Below are 16,577 nucleotides of genomic sequence, written 5' to 3'. Positions count from 1 at the left end.
CTGGCCGTCAGCAAGCTTACGAGCGAGGGAGTGTTTGATAGAGAGAGAGAGAGTGCAAAGGCCAGCATGGACGCGTCGCTGACTCAAAGAGTGTTTTGTGCGTTCGCAGATGTTGGTCAATGAAGAGTCGGAGAATTGGAATTGGTGCAGGATTGAGGGTTTGTCGATTTGATTATTTGACTGTTTTGGAATGCTCCTTACGCAGCCAATCAGAAGAAATGTGCCATGAGACTGGAAGCAAAAGGCATCGAATGGCTGCAGGAGGAGGGTGAGAGGCAATGCAAACCACCCTCGCGCCAGCAAGACCAGGTGCAGAGCTTCACCTTCATTCACTCGCCTCCGTCGCAGTTAAACGAAGGACGGAGCGCGCGAGCGACTCTGCACCTGCCGAAACCCGGGATTGAACCGGGGACCTTTAGATCTTCAGTCTAACGCTCTCCCAACTGAGCTATTTCGGCAGCTGCAGCCAGCTCGGCACGCTGCAGCACTTTGCTCGCTGCCACATTCACTTGGGATTTGCCCTGCGTTTTTGTTCCAAATCTCCTCACGACATCGACTCCTTCCGGCAAAATTTCCCAGCCTGTTTTCTCGCCGGACAGTTGGCTTCAGCCGCTGCCTCTTTATGCCGTCTATATCGACACTGTCGTTGATTCTGCACAATCATTTCTGAAGTTGACAGCTTGGCTCTGGTCGACTCGCTCGTCGAATGCACAACCAGGAACTGGTCCCTCCAGTCCTCGACAAGTTCCACGTCGTGCTCCGTTCACCGTCAACATCTCTCGCCAGCTTCACCCCATCTCTCCTCTAGCTCTCGAACTGCTGCACGTGATGCCATCCGTCTGCAAACGGTCAGTATCGGTCTAAGCTGCTTTGCGAGCGAGCCGACGCACCGGAACAATTTGAACTCATCGCCTCTGCTCCGGCTTCAGTCCGTCCACTGTGAAAACCATCAGTTCTTACTCTGCAGGCTTGAGGATTCCCAAGTTCTCCGCAACCATCTCCAAAGCGGCATGTAAGTCACTGCCTGTTTACACCACCGACTCTGTTTGTGAATACTTTTCCATCGTCATTCTGCACAATCACTTCTGAAGTGACCGCTTGTGTCGAAAACAAGGTACAGTCCAAAGCGATTTCCCAAGGCGCGCCTCTGGAACGCTCAAATCAACCTAAAGTCAGGCGGCCATGCGCATGTCAGCGTCTCTCCTGCAACTTTTCCATTGCGATCAGGGATCACCGGTTTTTGCAAGCTGGAACAGCTGGCCGTCAGCAAGCTTACGAGCGAGGGAGTGTTTGATAGAGAGAGAGAGAGTGCAAAGGCCAGCATGGACGCGTCGCTGACTCAAAGAGTGTTTTGTGCGTTCGCAGATGTTGGTCAATGAAGAGTCGGAGAATTGGAATTGGTGCAGGATTGAGGGTTTGTCGATTTGATTATTTGACTGTTTTGGAATGCTCCTTACGCAGCCAATCAGAAGAAATGTGCCATGAGACTGGAAGCAAAAGGCATCGAATGGCTGCAGGAGGAGGGTGAGAGGCAATGCAAACCACCCTCGCGCCAGCAAGACCAGGTGCAGAGCTTCACCTTCATTCACTCGCCTCCGTCACAGTTAAACGAAGGACGGAGCGCGCGAGCGACTCTGCACCTGCCGAAACCCGGGATTGAACCGGGGACCTTTAGATCTTCAGTCTAACGCTCTCCCAACTGAGCTATTTCGGCAGCTGCAGCCAGCTCGGCACGCTGCAGCACTTTGCTCGCTGCCACATTCACTTGGGATTTGCCCTGCGTTTTTGTTCCAAATCTCCTCACGACATCGACTCCTTCCGGCAAAATTTCCCAGCCTGTTTTCTCGCCGGACAGTTGGCTTCAGCCGCTGCCTCTTTATGCCGTCTATATCGACACTGTCGTTGATTCTGCACAATCATTTCTGAAGTTGACAGCTTGGCTCTGGTCGACTCGCTCGTCGAATGCACAACCAGGAACTGGTCCCTCCAGTCCTCGACAAGTTCCACGTCGTGCTCCGTTCACCGTCAACATCTCTCGCCAGCTTCACCCCATCTCTCCTCTAGCTCTCGAACTGCTGCACGTGATGCCATCCGTCTGCAAACGGTCAGTATCGGTCTAAGCTGCTTTGCGAGCGAGCCGACGCACCGGAACAATTTGAACTCATCGCCTCTGCTCCGGCTTCAGTCCGTCCACTGTGAAAACCATCAGTTCTTACTCTGCAGGCTTGAGGATTCCCAAGTTCTCCGCAACCATCTCCAAAGCGGCATGTAAGTCACTGCCTGTTTACACCACCGACTCTGTTTGTGAATACTTTTCCATCGTCATTCTGCACAATCACTTCTGAAGTGACCGCTTGTGTCGAAAACAAGGAACAGTCCAAAGCGATTTCCCAAGGCGCGCCTCTGGAACGCTCAAATCAACCTAAAGTCAGGCGGCCATGCGCATGTCAGCGTCTCTCCTGCAACTTTTCCATTGCGATCAGGGATCACCGGTTTTTGCAAGCTGGAACAGCTGGCCGTCAGCAAGCTTACGAGCGAGGGAGTGTTTGATAGAGAGAGAGAGAGTGCAAAGGCCAGCATGGACGCGTCGCTGACTCAAAGAGTGTTTTGTGCGTTCGCAGATGTTGGTCAATGAAGAGTCGGAGAATTGGAATTGGTGCAGGATTGAGGGTTTGTCGATTTGATTATTTGACTGTTTTGGAATGCTCCTTACGCAGCCAATCAGAAGAAATGTGCCATGAGACTGGAAGCAAAAGGCATCGAATGGCTGCAGGAGGAGGGTGAGAGGCAATGCAAACCACCCTCGCGCCAGCAAGACCAGGTGCAGAGCTTCACCTTCATTCACTCGCCTCCGTCGCAGTTAAACGAAGGACGGAGCGCGCGAGCGACTCTGCACCTGCCGAAACCCGGGATTGAACCGGGGACCTTTAGATCTTCAGTCTAACGCTCTCCCAACTGAGCTATTTCGGCAGCTGCAGCCAGCTCGGCACGCTGCAGCACTTTGCTCGCTGCCACATTCACTTGGGATTTGCCCTGCGTTTTTGTTCCAAATCTCCTCACGACATCGACTCCTTCCGGCAAAATTTCCCAGCCTGTTTTCTCGCCGGACAGTTGGCTTCAGCCGCTGCCTCTTTATGCCGTCTATATCGACACTGTCGTTGATTCTGCACAATCATTTCTGAAGTTGACAGCTTGGCTCTGGTCGACTCGCTCGTCGAATGCACAACCAGGAACTGGTCCCTCCAGTCCTCGACAAGTTCCACGTCGTGCTCCGTTCACCGTCAACATCTCTCGCCAGCTTCACCCCATCTCTCCTCTAGCTCTCGAACTGCTGCACGTGATGCCATCCGTCTGCAAACGGTCAGTATCGGTCTAAGCTGCTTTGCGAGCGAGCCGACGCACCGGAACAATTTGAACTCATCGCCTCTGCTCCGGCTTCAGTCCGTCCACTGTGAAAACCATCAGTTCTTACTCTGCAGGCTTGAGGATTCCCAAGTTCTCCGCAACCATCTCCAAAGCGGCATGTAAGTCACTGCCTGTTTACACCACCGACTCTGTTTGTGAATACTTTTCCATCGTCATTCTGCACAATCACTTCTGAAGTGACCGCTTGTGTCGAAAACAAGGAACAGTCCAAAGCGATTTCCCAAGGCGCGCCTCTGGAACGCTCAAATCAACCTAAAGTCAGGCGGCCATGCGCATGTCAGCGTCTCTCCTGCAACTTTTCCATTGCGATCAGGGATCACCGGTTTTTGCAAGCTGGAACAGCTGGCCGTCAGCAAGCTTACGAGCGAGGGAGTGTTTGATAGAGAGAGAGAGAGTGCAAAGGCCAGCATGGACGCGTCGCTGACTCAAAGAGTGTTTTGTGCGTTCGCAGATGTTGGTCAATGAAGAGTCGGAGAATTGGAATTGGTGCAGGATTGAGGGTTTGTCGATTTGATTATTTGACTGTTTTGGAATGCTCCTTACGCAGCCAATCAGAAGAAATGTGCCATGAGACTGGAAGCAAAAGGCATCGAATGGCTGCAGGAGGAGGGTGAGAGGCAATGCAAACCACCCTCGCGCCAGCAAGACCAGGTGCAGAGCTTCACCTTCATTCACTCGCCTCCGTCGCAGTTAAACGAAGGACGGAGCGCGCGAGCGACTCTGCACCTGCCGAAACCCGGGATTGAACCGGGGACCTTTAGATCTTCAGTCTAACGCTCTCCCAACTGAGCTATTTCGGCAGCTGCAGCCAGCTCGGCACGCTGCAGCACTTTGCTCGCCGCCACATTCACTTGGGATTTGCCCTGCGTTTTTGTTCCAAATCTCCTCACGACATCGACTCCTTCCGGCAAAATTTCCCAGCCTGTTTTCTCGCCGGACAGTTGGCTTCAGCCGCTGCCTCTTTATGCCGTCTATATCGACACTGTCGTTGATTCTGCACAATCATTTCTGAAGTTGACAGCTTGGCTCTGGTCGACTCGCTCGTCGAATGCACAACCAGGAACTGGTCACTCCAGTCCTCGACAAGTTCCACGTCGTGCTCCGTTCACCGTCAACATCTCTCGCCAGCTTCACCCCATCTCTCCTCTAGCTCTCGAACTGCTGCACGTGATGCCATCCGTCTGCAAACGGTCAGTATCGGTCTAAGCTGCTTTGCGAGCGAGCCGACGCACCGGAACAATTTGAACTCATCGCCTCTGCTCCGGCTTCAGTCCGTCCACTGTGAAAACCATCAGTTCTTACTCTGCAGGCTTGAGGATTCCCAAGTTCTCCGCAACCATCTCCAAAGCGGCATGTAAGTCACTGCCTGTTTACACCACCGACTCTGTTTGTGAATACTTTTCCATCGTCATTCTGCACAATCACTTCTGAAGTGACCGCTTGTGTCGAAAACAAGGAACAGTCCAAAGCGATTTCCCAAGGCGCGCCTCTGGAACGCTCAAATCAACCTAAAGTCAGGCGGCCATGCGCATGTCAGCGTCTCTCCTGCAACTTTTCCATTGCGATCAGGGATCACCGGTTTTTGCAAGCTGGAACAGCTGGCCGTCAGCAAGCTTACGAGCGAGGGAGTGTTTGATAGAGAGAGAGAGAGTGCAAAGGCCAGCATGGACGCGTCGCTGACTCAAAGAGTGTTTTGTGCGTTCGCAGATGTTGGTCAATGAAGAGTCGGAGAATTGGAATTGGTGCAGGATTGAGGGTTTGTCGATTTGATTATTTGACTGTTTTGGAATGCTCCTTACGCAGCCAATCAGAAGAAATGTGCCATGAGACTGGAAGCAAAAGGCATCGAATGGCTGCAGGAGGAGGGTGAGAGGCAATGCAAACCACCCTCGCGCCAGCAAGACCAGGTGCAGAGCTTCACCTTCATTCACTCGCCTCCGTCGCAGTTAAACGAAGGACGGAGCGCGCGAGCGACTCTGCACCTGCCGAAACCCGGGATTGAACCGGGGACCTTTAGATCTTCAGTCTAACGCTCTCCCAACTGAGCTATTTCGGCAGCTGCAGCCAGCTCGGCACGCTGCAGCACTTTGCTCGCTGCCACATTCACTTGGGATTTGCCCTGCGTTTTTGTTCCAAATCTCCTCACGACATCGACTCCTTCCGGCAAAATTTCCCAGCCTGTTTTCTCGCCGGACAGTTGGCTTCAGCCGCTGCCTCTTTATGCCGTCTATATCGACACTGTCGTTGATTCTGCACAATCATTTCTGAAGTTGACAGCTTGGCTCTGGTCGACTCGCTCGTCGAATGCACAACCAGGAACTGGTCCCTCCAGTCCTCGACAAGTTCCACGTCGTGCTCCGTTCACCGTCAACATCTCTCGCCAGCTTCACCCCATCTCTCCTCTAGCTCTCGAACTGCTGCACGTGATGCCATCCGTCTGCAAACGGTCAGTATCGGTCTAAGCTGCTTTGCGAGCGAGCCGACGCACCGGAACAATTTGAACTCATCGCCTCTGCTCCGGCTTCAGTCCGTCCACTGTGAAAACCATCAGTTCTTACTCTGCAGGCTTGAGGATTCCCAAGTTCTCCGCAACCATCTCCAAAGCGGCATGTAAGTCACTGCCTGTTTACACCACCGACTCTGTTTGTGAATACTTTTCCATCGTCATTCTGCACAATCACTTCTGAAGTGACCGCTTGTGTCGAAAACAAGGAACAGTCCAAAGCGATTTCCCAAGGCGCGCCTCTGGAACGCTCAAATCAACCTAAAGTCAGGCGGCCATGCGCATGTCAGCGTCTCTCCTGCAACTTTTCCATTGCGATCAGGGATCACCGGTTTTTGCAAGCTGGAACAGCTGGCCGTCAGCAAGCTTACGAGCGAGGGAGTGTTTGATAGAGAGAGAGAGAGTGCAAAGGCCAGCATGGACGCGTCGCTGACTCAAAGAGTGTTTTGTGCGTTCGCAGATGTTGGTCAATGAAGAGTCGGAGAATTGGAATTGGTGCAGGATTGAGGGTTTGTCGATTTGATTATTTGACTGTTTTGGAATGCTCCTTACGCAGCCAATCAGAAGAAATGTGCCATGAGACTGGAAGCAAAAGGCATCGAATGGCTGCAGGAGGAGGGTGAGAGGCAATGCAAACCACCCTCGCGCCAGCAAGACCAGGTGCAGAGCTTCACCTTCATTCACTCGCCTCCGTCGCAGTTAAACGAAGGACGGAGCGCGCGAGCGACTCTGCACCTGCCGAAACCCGGGATTGAACCGGGGACCTTTAGATCTTCAGTCTAACGCTCTCCCAACTGAGCTATTTCGGCAGCTGCAGCCAGCTCGGCACGCTGCAGCACTTTGCTCGCCGCCACATTCACTTGGGATTTGCCCTGCGTTTTTGTTCCAAATCTCCTCACGACATCGACTCCTTCCGGCAAAATTTCCCAGCCTGTTTTCTCGCCGGACAGTTGGCTTCAGCCGCTGCCTCTTTATGCCGTCTATATCGACACTGTCGTTGATTCTGCACAATCATTTCTGAAGTTGACAGCTTGGCTCTGGTCGACTCGCTCGTCGAATGCACAACCAGGAACTGGTCCCTCCAGTCCTCGACAAGTTCCACGTCGTGCTCCGTTCACCGTCAACATCTCTCGCCAGCTTCACCCCATCTCTCCTCTAGCTCTCGAACTGCTGCACGTGATGCCATCCGTCTGCAAACGGTCAGTATCGGTCTAAGCTGCTTTGCGAGCGAGCCGACGCACCGGAACAATTTGAACTCATCGCCTCTGCTCCGGCTTCAGTCCGTCCACTGTGAAAACCATCAGTTCTTACTCTGCAGGCTTGAGGATTCCCAAGTTCTCCGCAACCATCTCCAAAGCGGCATGTAAGTCACTGCCTGTTTACACCACCGACTCTGTTTGTGAATACTTTTCCATCGTCATTCTGCACAATCACTTCTGAAGTGACCGCTTGTGTCGAAAACAAGGAACAGTCCAAAGCGATTTCCCAAGGCGCGCCTCTGGAACGCTCAAATCAACCTAAAGTCAGGCGGCCATGCGCATGTCAGCGTCTCTCCTGCAACTTTTCCATTGCGATCAGGGATCACCGGTTTTTGCAAGCTGGAACAGCTGGCCGTCAGCAAGCTTACGAGCGAGGGAGTGTTTGATAGAGAGAGAGAGAGTGCAAAGGCCAGCATGGACGCGTCGCTGACTCAAAGAGTGTTTTGTGCGTTCGCAGATGTTGGTCAATGAAGAGTCGGAGAATTGGAATTGGTGCAGGATTGAGGGTTTGTCGATTTGATTATTTGACTGTTTTGGAATGCTCCTTACGCAGCCAATCAGAAGAAATGTGCCATGAGACTGGAAGCAAAAGGCATCGAATGGCTGCAGGAGGAGGGTGAGAGGCAATGCAAACCACCCTCGCGCCAGCAAGACCAGGTGCAGAGCTTCACCTTCATTCACTCGCCTCCGTCGCAGTTAAACGAAGGACGGAGCGCGCGAGCGACTCTGCACCTGCCGAAACCCGGGATTGAACCGGGGACCTTTAGATCTTCAGTCTAACGCTCTCCCAACTGAGCTATTTCGGCAGCTGCAGCCAGCTCGGCACGCTGCAGCACTTTGCTCGCTGCCACATTCACTTGGGATTTGCCCTGCGTTTTTGTTCCAAATCTCCTCACGACATCGACTCCTTCCGGCAAAATTTCCCAGCCTGTTTTCTCGCCGGACAGTTGGCTTCAGCCGCTGCCTCTTTATGCCGTCTATATCGACACTGTCGTTGATTCTGCACAATCATTTCTGAAGTTGACAGCTTGGCTCTGGTCGACTCGCTCGTCGAATGCACAACCAGGAACTGGTCCCTCCAGTCCTCGACAAGTTCCACGTCGTGCTCCGTTCACCGTCAACATCTCTCGCCAGCTTCACCCCATCTCTCCTCTAGCTCTCGAACTGCTGCACGTGATGCCATCCGTCTGCAAACGGTCAGTATCGGTCTAAGCTGCTTTGCGAGCGAGCCGACGCACCGGAACAATTTGAACTCATCGCCTCTGCTCCGGCTTCAGTCCGTCCACTGTGAAAACCATCAGTTCTTACTCTGCAGGCTTGAGGATTCCCAAGTTCTCCGCAACCATCTCCAAAGCGGCATGTAAGTCACTGCCTGTTTACACCACCGACTCTGTTTGTGAATACTTTTCCATCGTCATTCTGCACAATCACTTCTGAAGTGACCGCTTGTGTCGAAAACAAGGTACAGTCCAAAGCGATTTCCCAAGGCGCGCCTCTGGAACGCTCAAATCAACCTAAAGTCAGGCGGCCATGCGCATGTCAGCGTCTCTCCTGCAACTTTTCCATTGCGATCAGGGATCACCGGTTTTTGCAAGCTGGAACAGCTGGCCGTCAGCAAGCTTACGAGCGAGGGAGTGTTTGATAGAGAGAGAGAGAGTGCAAAGGCCAGCATGGACGCGTCGCTGACTCAAAGAGTGTTTTGTGCGTTCGCAGATGTTGGTCAATGAAGAGTCGGAGAATTGGAATAGGTGCAGGATTGAGGGTTTGTCGATTTGATTATTTGACTGTTTTGGAATGCTCCTTACGCAGCCAATCAGAAGAAATGTGCCATGAGACTGGAAGCAAAAGGCATCGAATGGCTGCAGGAGGAGGGTGAGAGGCAATGCAAACCACCCTCGCGCCAGCAAGACCAGGTGCAGAGCTTCACCTTCATTCACTCGCCTCCGTCGCAGTTAAACGAAGGACGGAGCGCGCGAGCGACTCTGCACCTGCCGAAACCCGGGATTGAACCGGGGACCTTTAGATCTTCAGTCTAACGCTCTCCCAACTGAGCTATTTCGGCAGCTGCAGCCAGCTCGGCACGCTGCAGCACTTTGCTCGCTGCCACATTCACTTGGGATTTGCCCTGCGTTTTTGTTCCAAATCTCCTCACGACATCGACTCCTTCCGGCAAAATTTCCCAGCCTGTTTTCTCGCCGGACAGTTGGCTTCAGCCGCTGCCTCTTTATGCCGTCTATATCGACACTGTCGTTGATTCTGCACAATCATTTCTGAAGTTGACAGCTTGGCTCTGGTCGACTCGCTCGTCGAATGCACAACCAGGAACTGGTCCCTCCAGTCCTCGACAAGTTCCACGTCGTGCTCCGTTCACCGTCAACATCTCTCGCCAGCTTCACCCCATCTCTCCTCTAGCTCTCGAACTGCTGCACGTGATGCCATCCGTCTGCAAACGGTCAGTATCGGTCTAAGCTGCTTTGCGAGCGAGCCGACGCACCGGAACAATTTGAACTCATCGCCTCTGCTCCGGCTTCAGTCCGTCCACTGTGAAAACCATCAGTTCTTACTCTGCAGGCTTGAGGATTCCCAAGTTCTCCGCAACCATCTCCAAAGCGGCATGTAAGTCACTGCCTGTTTACACCACCGACTCTGTTTGTGAATACTTTTCCATCGTCATTCTGCACAATCACTTCTGAAGTGACCGCTTGTGTCGAAAACAAGGTACAGTCCAAAGCGATTTCCCAAGGCGCGCCTCTGGAACGCTCAAATCAACCTAAAGTCAGGCGGCCATGCGCATGTCAGCGTCTCTCCTGCAACTTTTCCATTGCGATCAGGGATCACCGGTTTTTGCAAGCTGGAACAGCTGGCCGTCAGCAAGCTTACGAGCGAGGGAGTGTTTGATAGAGAGAGAGAGAGTGCAAAGGCCAGCATGGACGCGTCGCTGACTCAAAGAGTGTTTTGTGCGTTCGCAGATGTTGGTCAATGAAGAGTCGGAGAATTGGAATTGGTGCAGGATTGAGGGTTTGTCGATTTGATTATTTGACTGTTTTGGAATGCTCCTTACGCAGCCAATCAGAAGAAATGTGCCATGAGACTGGAAGCAAAAGGCATCGAATGGCTGCAGGAGGAGGGTGAGAGGCAATGCAAACCACCCTCGCGCCAGCAAGACCAGGTGCAGAGCTTCACCTTCATTCACTCGCCTCCGTCGCAGTTAAACGAAGGACGGAGCGCGCGAGCGACTCTGCACCTGCCGAAACCCGGGATTGAACCGGGGACCTTTAGATCTTCAGTCTAACGCTCTCCCAACTGAGCTATTTCGGCAGCTGCAGCCAGCTCGGCACGCTGCAGCACTTTGCTCGCTGCCACATTCACTTGGGATTTGCCCTGCGTTTTTGTTCCAAATCTCCTCACGACATCGACTCCTTCCGGCAAAATTTCCCAGCCTGTTTTCTCGCCGGACAGTTGGCTTCAGCCGCTGCCTCTTTATGCCGTCTATATCGACACTGTCGTTGATTCTGCACAATCATTTCTGAAGTTGACAGCTTGGCTCTGGTCGACTCGCTCGTCGAATGCACAACCAGGAACTGGTCCCTCCAGTCCTCGACAAGTTCCACGTCGTGCTCCGTTCACCGTCAACATCTCTCGCCAGCTTCACCCCATCTCTCCTCTAGCTCTCGAACTGCTGCACGTGATGCCATCCGTCTGCAAACGGTCAGTATCGGTCTAAGCTGCTTTGCGAGCGAGCCGACGCACCGGAACAATTTGAACTCATCGCCTCTGCTCCGGCTTCAGTCCGTCCACTGTGAAAACCATCAGTTCTTACTCTGCAGGCTTGAGGATTCCCAAGTTCTCCGCAACCATCTCCAAAGCGGCATGTAAGTCACTGCCTGTTTACACCACCGACTCTGTTTGTGAATACTTTTCCATCGTCATTCTGCACAATCACTTCTGAAGTGACCGCTTGTGTCGAAAACAAGGTACAGTCCAAAGCGATTTCCCAAGGCGCGCCTCTGGAACGCTCAAATCAACCTAAAGTCAGGCGGCCATGCGCATGTCAGCGTCTCTCCTGCAACTTTTCCATTGCGATCAGGGATCACCGGTTTTTGCAAGCTGGAACAGCTGGCCGTCAGCAAGCTTACGAGCGAGGGAGTGTTTGATAGAGAGAGAGAGAGTGCAAAGGCCAGCATGGACGCGTCGCTGACTCAAAGAGTGTTTTGTGCGTTCGCAGATGTTGGTCAATGAAGAGTCGGAGAATTGGAATTGGTGCAGGATTGAGGGTTTGTCGATTTGATTATTTGACTGTTTTGGAATGCTCCTTACGCAGCCAATCAGAAGAAATGTGCCATGAGACTGGAAGCAAAAGGCATCGAATGGCTGCAGGAGGAGGGTGAGAGGCAATGCAAACCACCCTCGCGCCAGCAAGACCAGGTGCAGAGCTTCACCTTCATTCACTCGCCTCCGTCACAGTTAAACGAAGGACGGAGCGCGCGAGCGACTCTGCACCTGCCGAAACCCGGGATTGAACCGGGGACCTTTAGATCTTCAGTCTAACGCTCTCCCAACTGAGCTATTTCGGCAGCTGCAGCCAGCTCGGCACGCTGCAGCACTTTGCTCGCTGCCACATTCACTTGGGATTTGCCCTGCGTTTTTGTTCCAAATCTCCTCACGACATCGACTCCTTCCGGCAAAATTTCCCAGCCTGTTTTCTCGCCGGACAGTTGGCTTCAGCCGCTGCCTCTTTATGCCGTCTATATCGACACTGTCGTTGATTCTGCACAATCATTTCTGAAGTTGACAGCTTGGCTCTGGTCGACTCGCTCGTCGAATGCACAACCAGGAACTGGTCCCTCCAGTCCTCGACAAGTTCCACGTCGTGCTCCGTTCACCGTCAACATCTCTCGCCAGCTTCACCCCATCTCTCCTCTAGCTCTCGAACTGCTGCACGTGATGCCATCCGTCTGCAAACGGTCAGTATCGGTCTAAGCTGCTTTGCGAGCGAGCCGACGCACCGGAACAATTTGAACTCATCGCCTCTGCTCCGGCTTCAGTCCGTCCACTGTGAAAACCATCAGTTCTTACTCTGCAGGCTTGAGGATTCCCAAGTTCTCCGCAACCATCTCCAAAGCGGCATGTAAGTCACTGCCTGTTTACACCACCGACTCTGTTTGTGAATACTTTTCCATCGTCATTCTGCACAATCACTTCTGAAGTGACCGCTTGTGTCGAAAACAAGGAACAGTCCAAAGCGATTTCCCAAGGCGCGCCTCTGGAACGCTCAAATCAACCTAAAGTCAGGCGGCCATGCGCATGTCAGCGTCTCTCCTGCAACTTTTCCATTGCGATCAGGGATCACCGGTTTTTGCAAGCTGGAACAGCTGGCCGTCAGCAAGCTTACGAGCGAGGGAGTGTTTGATAGAGAGAGAGAGAGTGCAAAGGCCAGCATGGACGCGTCGCTGACTCAAAGAGTGTTTTGTGCGTTCGCAGATGTTGGTCAATGAAGAGTCGGAGAATTGGAATTGGTGCAGGATTGAGGGTTTGTCGATTTGATTATTTGACTGTTTTGGAATGCTCCTTACGCAGCCAATCAGAAGAAATGTGCCATGAGACTGGAAGCAAAAGGCATCGAATGGCTGCAGGAGGAGGGTGAGAGGCAATGCAAACCACCCTCGCGCCAGCAAGACCAGGTGCAGAGCTTCACCTTCATTCACTCGCCTCCGTCGCAGTTAAACGAAGGACGGAGCGCGCGAGCGACTCTGCACCTGCCGAAACCCGGGATTGAACCGGGGACCTTTAGATCTTCAGTCTAACGCTCTCCCAACTGAGCTATTTCGGCAGCTGCAGCCAGCTCGGCACGCTGCAGCACTTTGCTCGCTGCCACATTCACTTGGGATTTGCCCTGCGTTTTTGTTCCAAATCTCCTCACGACATCGACTCCTTCCGGCAAAATTTCCCAGCCTGTTTTCTCGCCGGACAGTTGGCTTCAGCCGCTGCCTCTTTATGCCGTCTATATCGACACTGTCGTTGATTCTGCACAATCATTTCTGAAGTTGACAGCTTGGCTCTGGTCGACTCGCTCGTCGAATGCACAACCAGGAACTGGTCCCTCCAGTCCTCGACAAGTTCCACGTCGTGCTCCGTTCACCGTCAACATCTCTCGCCAGCTTCACCCCATCTCTCCTCTAGCTCTCGAACTGCTGCACGTGATGCCATCCGTCTGCAAACGGTCAGTATCGGTCTAAGCTGCTTTGCGAGCGAGCCGACGCACCGGAACAATTTGAACTCATCGCCTCTGCTCCGGCTTCAGTCCGTCCACTGTGAAAACCATCAGTTCTTACTCTGCAGGCTTGAGGATTCCCAAGTTCTCCGCAACCATCTCCAAAGCGGCATGTAAGTCACTGCCTGTTTACACCACCGACTCTGTTTGTGAATACTTTTCCATCGTCATTCTGCACAATCACTTCTGAAGTGACCGCTTGTGTCGAAAACAAGGAACAGTCCAAAGCGATTTCCCAAGGCGCGCCTCTGGAACGCTCAAATCAACCTAAAGTCAGGCGGCCATGCGCATGTCAGCGTCTCTCCTGCAACTTTTCCATTGCGATCAGGGATCACCGGTTTTTGCAAGCTGGAACAGCTGGCCGTCAGCAAGCTTACGAGCGAGGGAGTGTTTGATAGAGAGAGAGAGAGTGCAAAGGCCAGCATGGACGCGTCGCTGACTCAAAGAGTGTTTTGTGCGTTCGCAGATGTTGGTCAATGAAGAGTCGGAGAATTGGAATTGGTGCAGGATTGAGGGTTTGTCGATTTGATTATTTGACTGTTTTGGAATGCTCCTTACGCAGCCAATCAGAAGAAATGTGCCATGAGACTGGAAGCAAAAGGCATCGAATGGCTGCAGGAGGAGGGTGAGAGGCAATGCAAACCACCCTCGCGCCAGCAAGACCAGGTGCAGAGCTTCACCTTCATTCACTCGCCTCCGTCGCAGTTAAACGAAGGACGGAGCGCGCGAGCGACTCTGCACCTGCCGAAACCCGGGATTGAACCGGGGACCTTTAGATCTTCAGTCTAACGCTCTCCCAACTGAGCTATTTCGGCAGCTGCAGCCAGCTCGGCACGCTGCAGCACTTTGCTCGCTGCCACATTCACTTGGGATTTGCCCTGCGTTTTTGTTCCAAATCTCCTCACGACATCGACTCCTTCCGGCAAAATTTCCCAGCCTGTTTTCTCGCCGGACAGTTGGCTTCAGCCGCTGCCTCTTTATGCCGTCTATATCGACACTGTCGTTGATTCTGCACAATCATTTCTGAAGTTGACAGCTTGGCTCTGGTCGACTCGCTCGTCGAATGCACAACCAGGAACTGGTCCCTCCAGTCCTCGACAAGTTCCACGTCGTGCTCCGTTCACCGTCAACATCTCTCGCCAGCTTCACCCCATCTCTCCTCTAGCTCTCGAACTGCTGCACGTGATGCCATCCGTCTGCAAACGGTCAGTATCGGTCTAAGCTGCTTTGCGAGCGAGCCGACGCACCGGAACAATTTGAACTCATCGCCTCTGCTCCGGCTTCAGTCCGTCCACTGTGAAAACCATCAGTTCTTACTCTGCAGGCTTGAGGATTCCCAAGTTCTCCGCAACCATCTCCAAAGCGGCATGTAAGTCACTGCCTGTTTACACCACCGACTCTGTTTGTGAATACTTTTCCATCGTCATTCTGCACAATCACTTCTGAAGTGACCGCTTGTGTCGAAAACAAGGAACAGTCCAAAGCGATTTCCCAAGGCGCGCCTCTGGAACGCTCAAATCAACCTAAAGTCAGGCGGCCATGCGCATGTCAGCGTCTCTCCTGCAACTTTTCCATTGCGATCAGGGATCACCGGTTTTTGCAAGCTGGAACAGCTGGCCGTCAGCAAGCTTACGAGCGAGGGAGTGTTTGATAGAGAGAGAGAGAGTGCAAAGGCCAGCATGGACGCGTCGCTGACTCAAAGAGTGTTTTGTGCGTTCGCAGATGTTGGTCAATGAAGAGTCGGAGAATTGGAATTGGTGCAGGATTGAGGGTTTGTCGATTTGATTATTTGACTGTTTTGGAATGCTCCTTACGCAGCCAATCAGAAGAAATGTGCCATGAGACTGGAAGCAAAAGGCATCGAATGGCTGCAGGAGGAGGGTGAGAGGCAATGCAAACCACCCTCGCGCCAGCAAGACCAGGTGCAGAGCTTCACCTTCATTCACTCGCCTCCGTCGCAGTTAAACGAAGGACGGAGCGCGCGAGCGACTCTGCACCTGCCGAAACCCGGGATTGAACCGGGGACCTTTAGATCTTCAGTCTAACGCTCTCCCAACTGAGCTATTTCGGCAGCTGCAGCCAGCTCGGCACGCTGCAGCACTTTGCTCGCTGCCACATTCACTTGGGATTTGCCCTGCGTTTTTGTTCCAAATCTCCTCACGACATCGACTCCTTCCGGCAAAATTTCCCAGCCTGTTTTCTCGCCGGACAGTTGGCTTCAGCCGCTGCCTCTTTATGCCGTCTATATCGACACTGTCGTTGATTCTGCACAATCATTTCTGAAGTTGACAGCTTGGCTCTGGTCGACTCGCTCGTCGAATGCACAACCAGGAACTGGTCCCTCCAGTCCTCGACAAGTTCCACGTCGTGCTCCGTTCACCGTCAACATCTCTCGCCAGCTTCACCCCATCTCTCCTCTAGCTCTCGAACTGCTGCACGTGATGCCATCCGTCTGCAAACGGTCAGTATCGGTCTAAGCTGCTTTGCGAGCGAGCCGACGCACCGGAACAATTTGAACTCATCGCCTCTGCTCCGGCTTCAGTCCGTCCACTGTGAAAACCATCAGTTCTTACTCTGCAGGCTTGAGGATTCCCAAGTTCTCCGCAACCATCTCCAAAGCGGCATGTAAGTCACTGCCTGTTTACACCACCGACTCTGTTTGTGAATACTTTTCCATCGTCATTCTGCACAATCACTTCTGAAGTGACCGCTTGTGTCGAAAACAAGGTACAGTCCAAAGCGATTTCCCAAGGCGCGCCTCTGGAACGCTCAAATCAACCTAAAGTCAGGCGGCCATGCGCATGTCAGCGTCTCTCCTGCAACTTTTCCATTGCGATCAGGGATCACCGGTTTTTGCAAGCTGGAACAGCTGGCCGTCAGCAAGCTTACGAGCGAGGGAGTGTTTGATAGAGAGAGAGAGAGTGCAAAGGCCAGCATGGACGCGTCGCTGACTCAAAGAGTGTTTTGTGCGTTCGCAGATGTTGGTCAATGAAGAGTCGGAGAATTGGAATTGGTGCAGGATTGAGGGTTTGTCGATTTGATTATTTGACTGTTTTGGAATGCTCCTTACGCAGCCAATCAGAAGAAATGTGCCATGAGACTGGAAGCAAAAGGCATC

At 52.8% G+C, this 16,577-nt stretch overlaps 13 non-coding genes across 13 annotated transcripts; all 13 read right to left on the bottom strand.

Moving 5' to 3' along the window:
• Nucleotides 1–385: 385 nt before the first annotated feature.
• trnaf-gaa (transfer RNA phenylalanine (anticodon GAA)) lies at nt 386–458 on the bottom strand. The gene has a single exon. It is a non-coding gene; the product is annotated as a tRNA-Phe (tRNA).
• Nucleotides 459–1,641: 1,183 nt separating this feature from the next.
• trnaf-gaa (transfer RNA phenylalanine (anticodon GAA)) lies at nt 1,642–1,714 on the bottom strand. The gene has a single exon. It is a non-coding gene; the product is annotated as a tRNA-Phe (tRNA).
• A 1,183-nt stretch (nt 1,715–2,897) lies between these two features.
• On the bottom strand, nt 2,898–2,970 carry trnaf-gaa (transfer RNA phenylalanine (anticodon GAA)). Its single transcript has one exon. It is a non-coding gene; the product is annotated as a tRNA-Phe (tRNA).
• A 1,183-nt stretch (nt 2,971–4,153) lies between these two features.
• Nucleotides 4,154–4,226, bottom strand: trnaf-gaa (transfer RNA phenylalanine (anticodon GAA)). The gene has a single exon. It is a non-coding gene; the product is annotated as a tRNA-Phe (tRNA).
• Nucleotides 4,227–5,409: 1,183 nt separating this feature from the next.
• Nucleotides 5,410–5,482, bottom strand: trnaf-gaa (transfer RNA phenylalanine (anticodon GAA)). The gene has a single exon. It is a non-coding gene; the product is annotated as a tRNA-Phe (tRNA).
• Nucleotides 5,483–6,665: 1,183 nt separating this feature from the next.
• Nucleotides 6,666–6,738, bottom strand: trnaf-gaa (transfer RNA phenylalanine (anticodon GAA)). Its single transcript has one exon. It is a non-coding gene; the product is annotated as a tRNA-Phe (tRNA).
• Nucleotides 6,739–7,921: 1,183 nt separating this feature from the next.
• trnaf-gaa (transfer RNA phenylalanine (anticodon GAA)) lies at nt 7,922–7,994 on the bottom strand. Its single transcript has one exon. It is a non-coding gene; the product is annotated as a tRNA-Phe (tRNA).
• Nucleotides 7,995–9,177: 1,183 nt separating this feature from the next.
• Nucleotides 9,178–9,250, bottom strand: trnaf-gaa (transfer RNA phenylalanine (anticodon GAA)). Its single transcript has one exon. It is a non-coding gene; the product is annotated as a tRNA-Phe (tRNA).
• Nucleotides 9,251–10,433: 1,183 nt separating this feature from the next.
• Nucleotides 10,434–10,506, bottom strand: trnaf-gaa (transfer RNA phenylalanine (anticodon GAA)). Its single transcript has one exon. It is a non-coding gene; the product is annotated as a tRNA-Phe (tRNA).
• Nucleotides 10,507–11,689: 1,183 nt separating this feature from the next.
• Nucleotides 11,690–11,762, bottom strand: trnaf-gaa (transfer RNA phenylalanine (anticodon GAA)). Its single transcript has one exon. It is a non-coding gene; the product is annotated as a tRNA-Phe (tRNA).
• A 1,183-nt stretch (nt 11,763–12,945) lies between these two features.
• On the bottom strand, nt 12,946–13,018 carry trnaf-gaa (transfer RNA phenylalanine (anticodon GAA)). Its single transcript has one exon. It is a non-coding gene; the product is annotated as a tRNA-Phe (tRNA).
• Nucleotides 13,019–14,201: 1,183 nt separating this feature from the next.
• Nucleotides 14,202–14,274, bottom strand: trnaf-gaa (transfer RNA phenylalanine (anticodon GAA)). Its single transcript has one exon. It is a non-coding gene; the product is annotated as a tRNA-Phe (tRNA).
• Nucleotides 14,275–15,457: 1,183 nt separating this feature from the next.
• On the bottom strand, nt 15,458–15,530 carry trnaf-gaa (transfer RNA phenylalanine (anticodon GAA)). Its single transcript has one exon. It is a non-coding gene; the product is annotated as a tRNA-Phe (tRNA).
• Between the last annotated feature and the right edge of the window lie 1,047 nt (nt 15,531–16,577).

Source organism: Chiloscyllium punctatum, chromosome 12 (assembly GCF_047496795.1).
Source record: "Chiloscyllium punctatum isolate Juve2018m chromosome 12, sChiPun1.3, whole genome shotgun sequence".
NCBI lineage: Eukaryota > Metazoa > Chordata > Chondrichthyes > Orectolobiformes > Hemiscylliidae > Chiloscyllium > Chiloscyllium punctatum.
The sequence above is the reverse complement of the archived record's forward strand: the minus strand, read 5'-3'. Positions and strand labels throughout refer to the sequence as shown.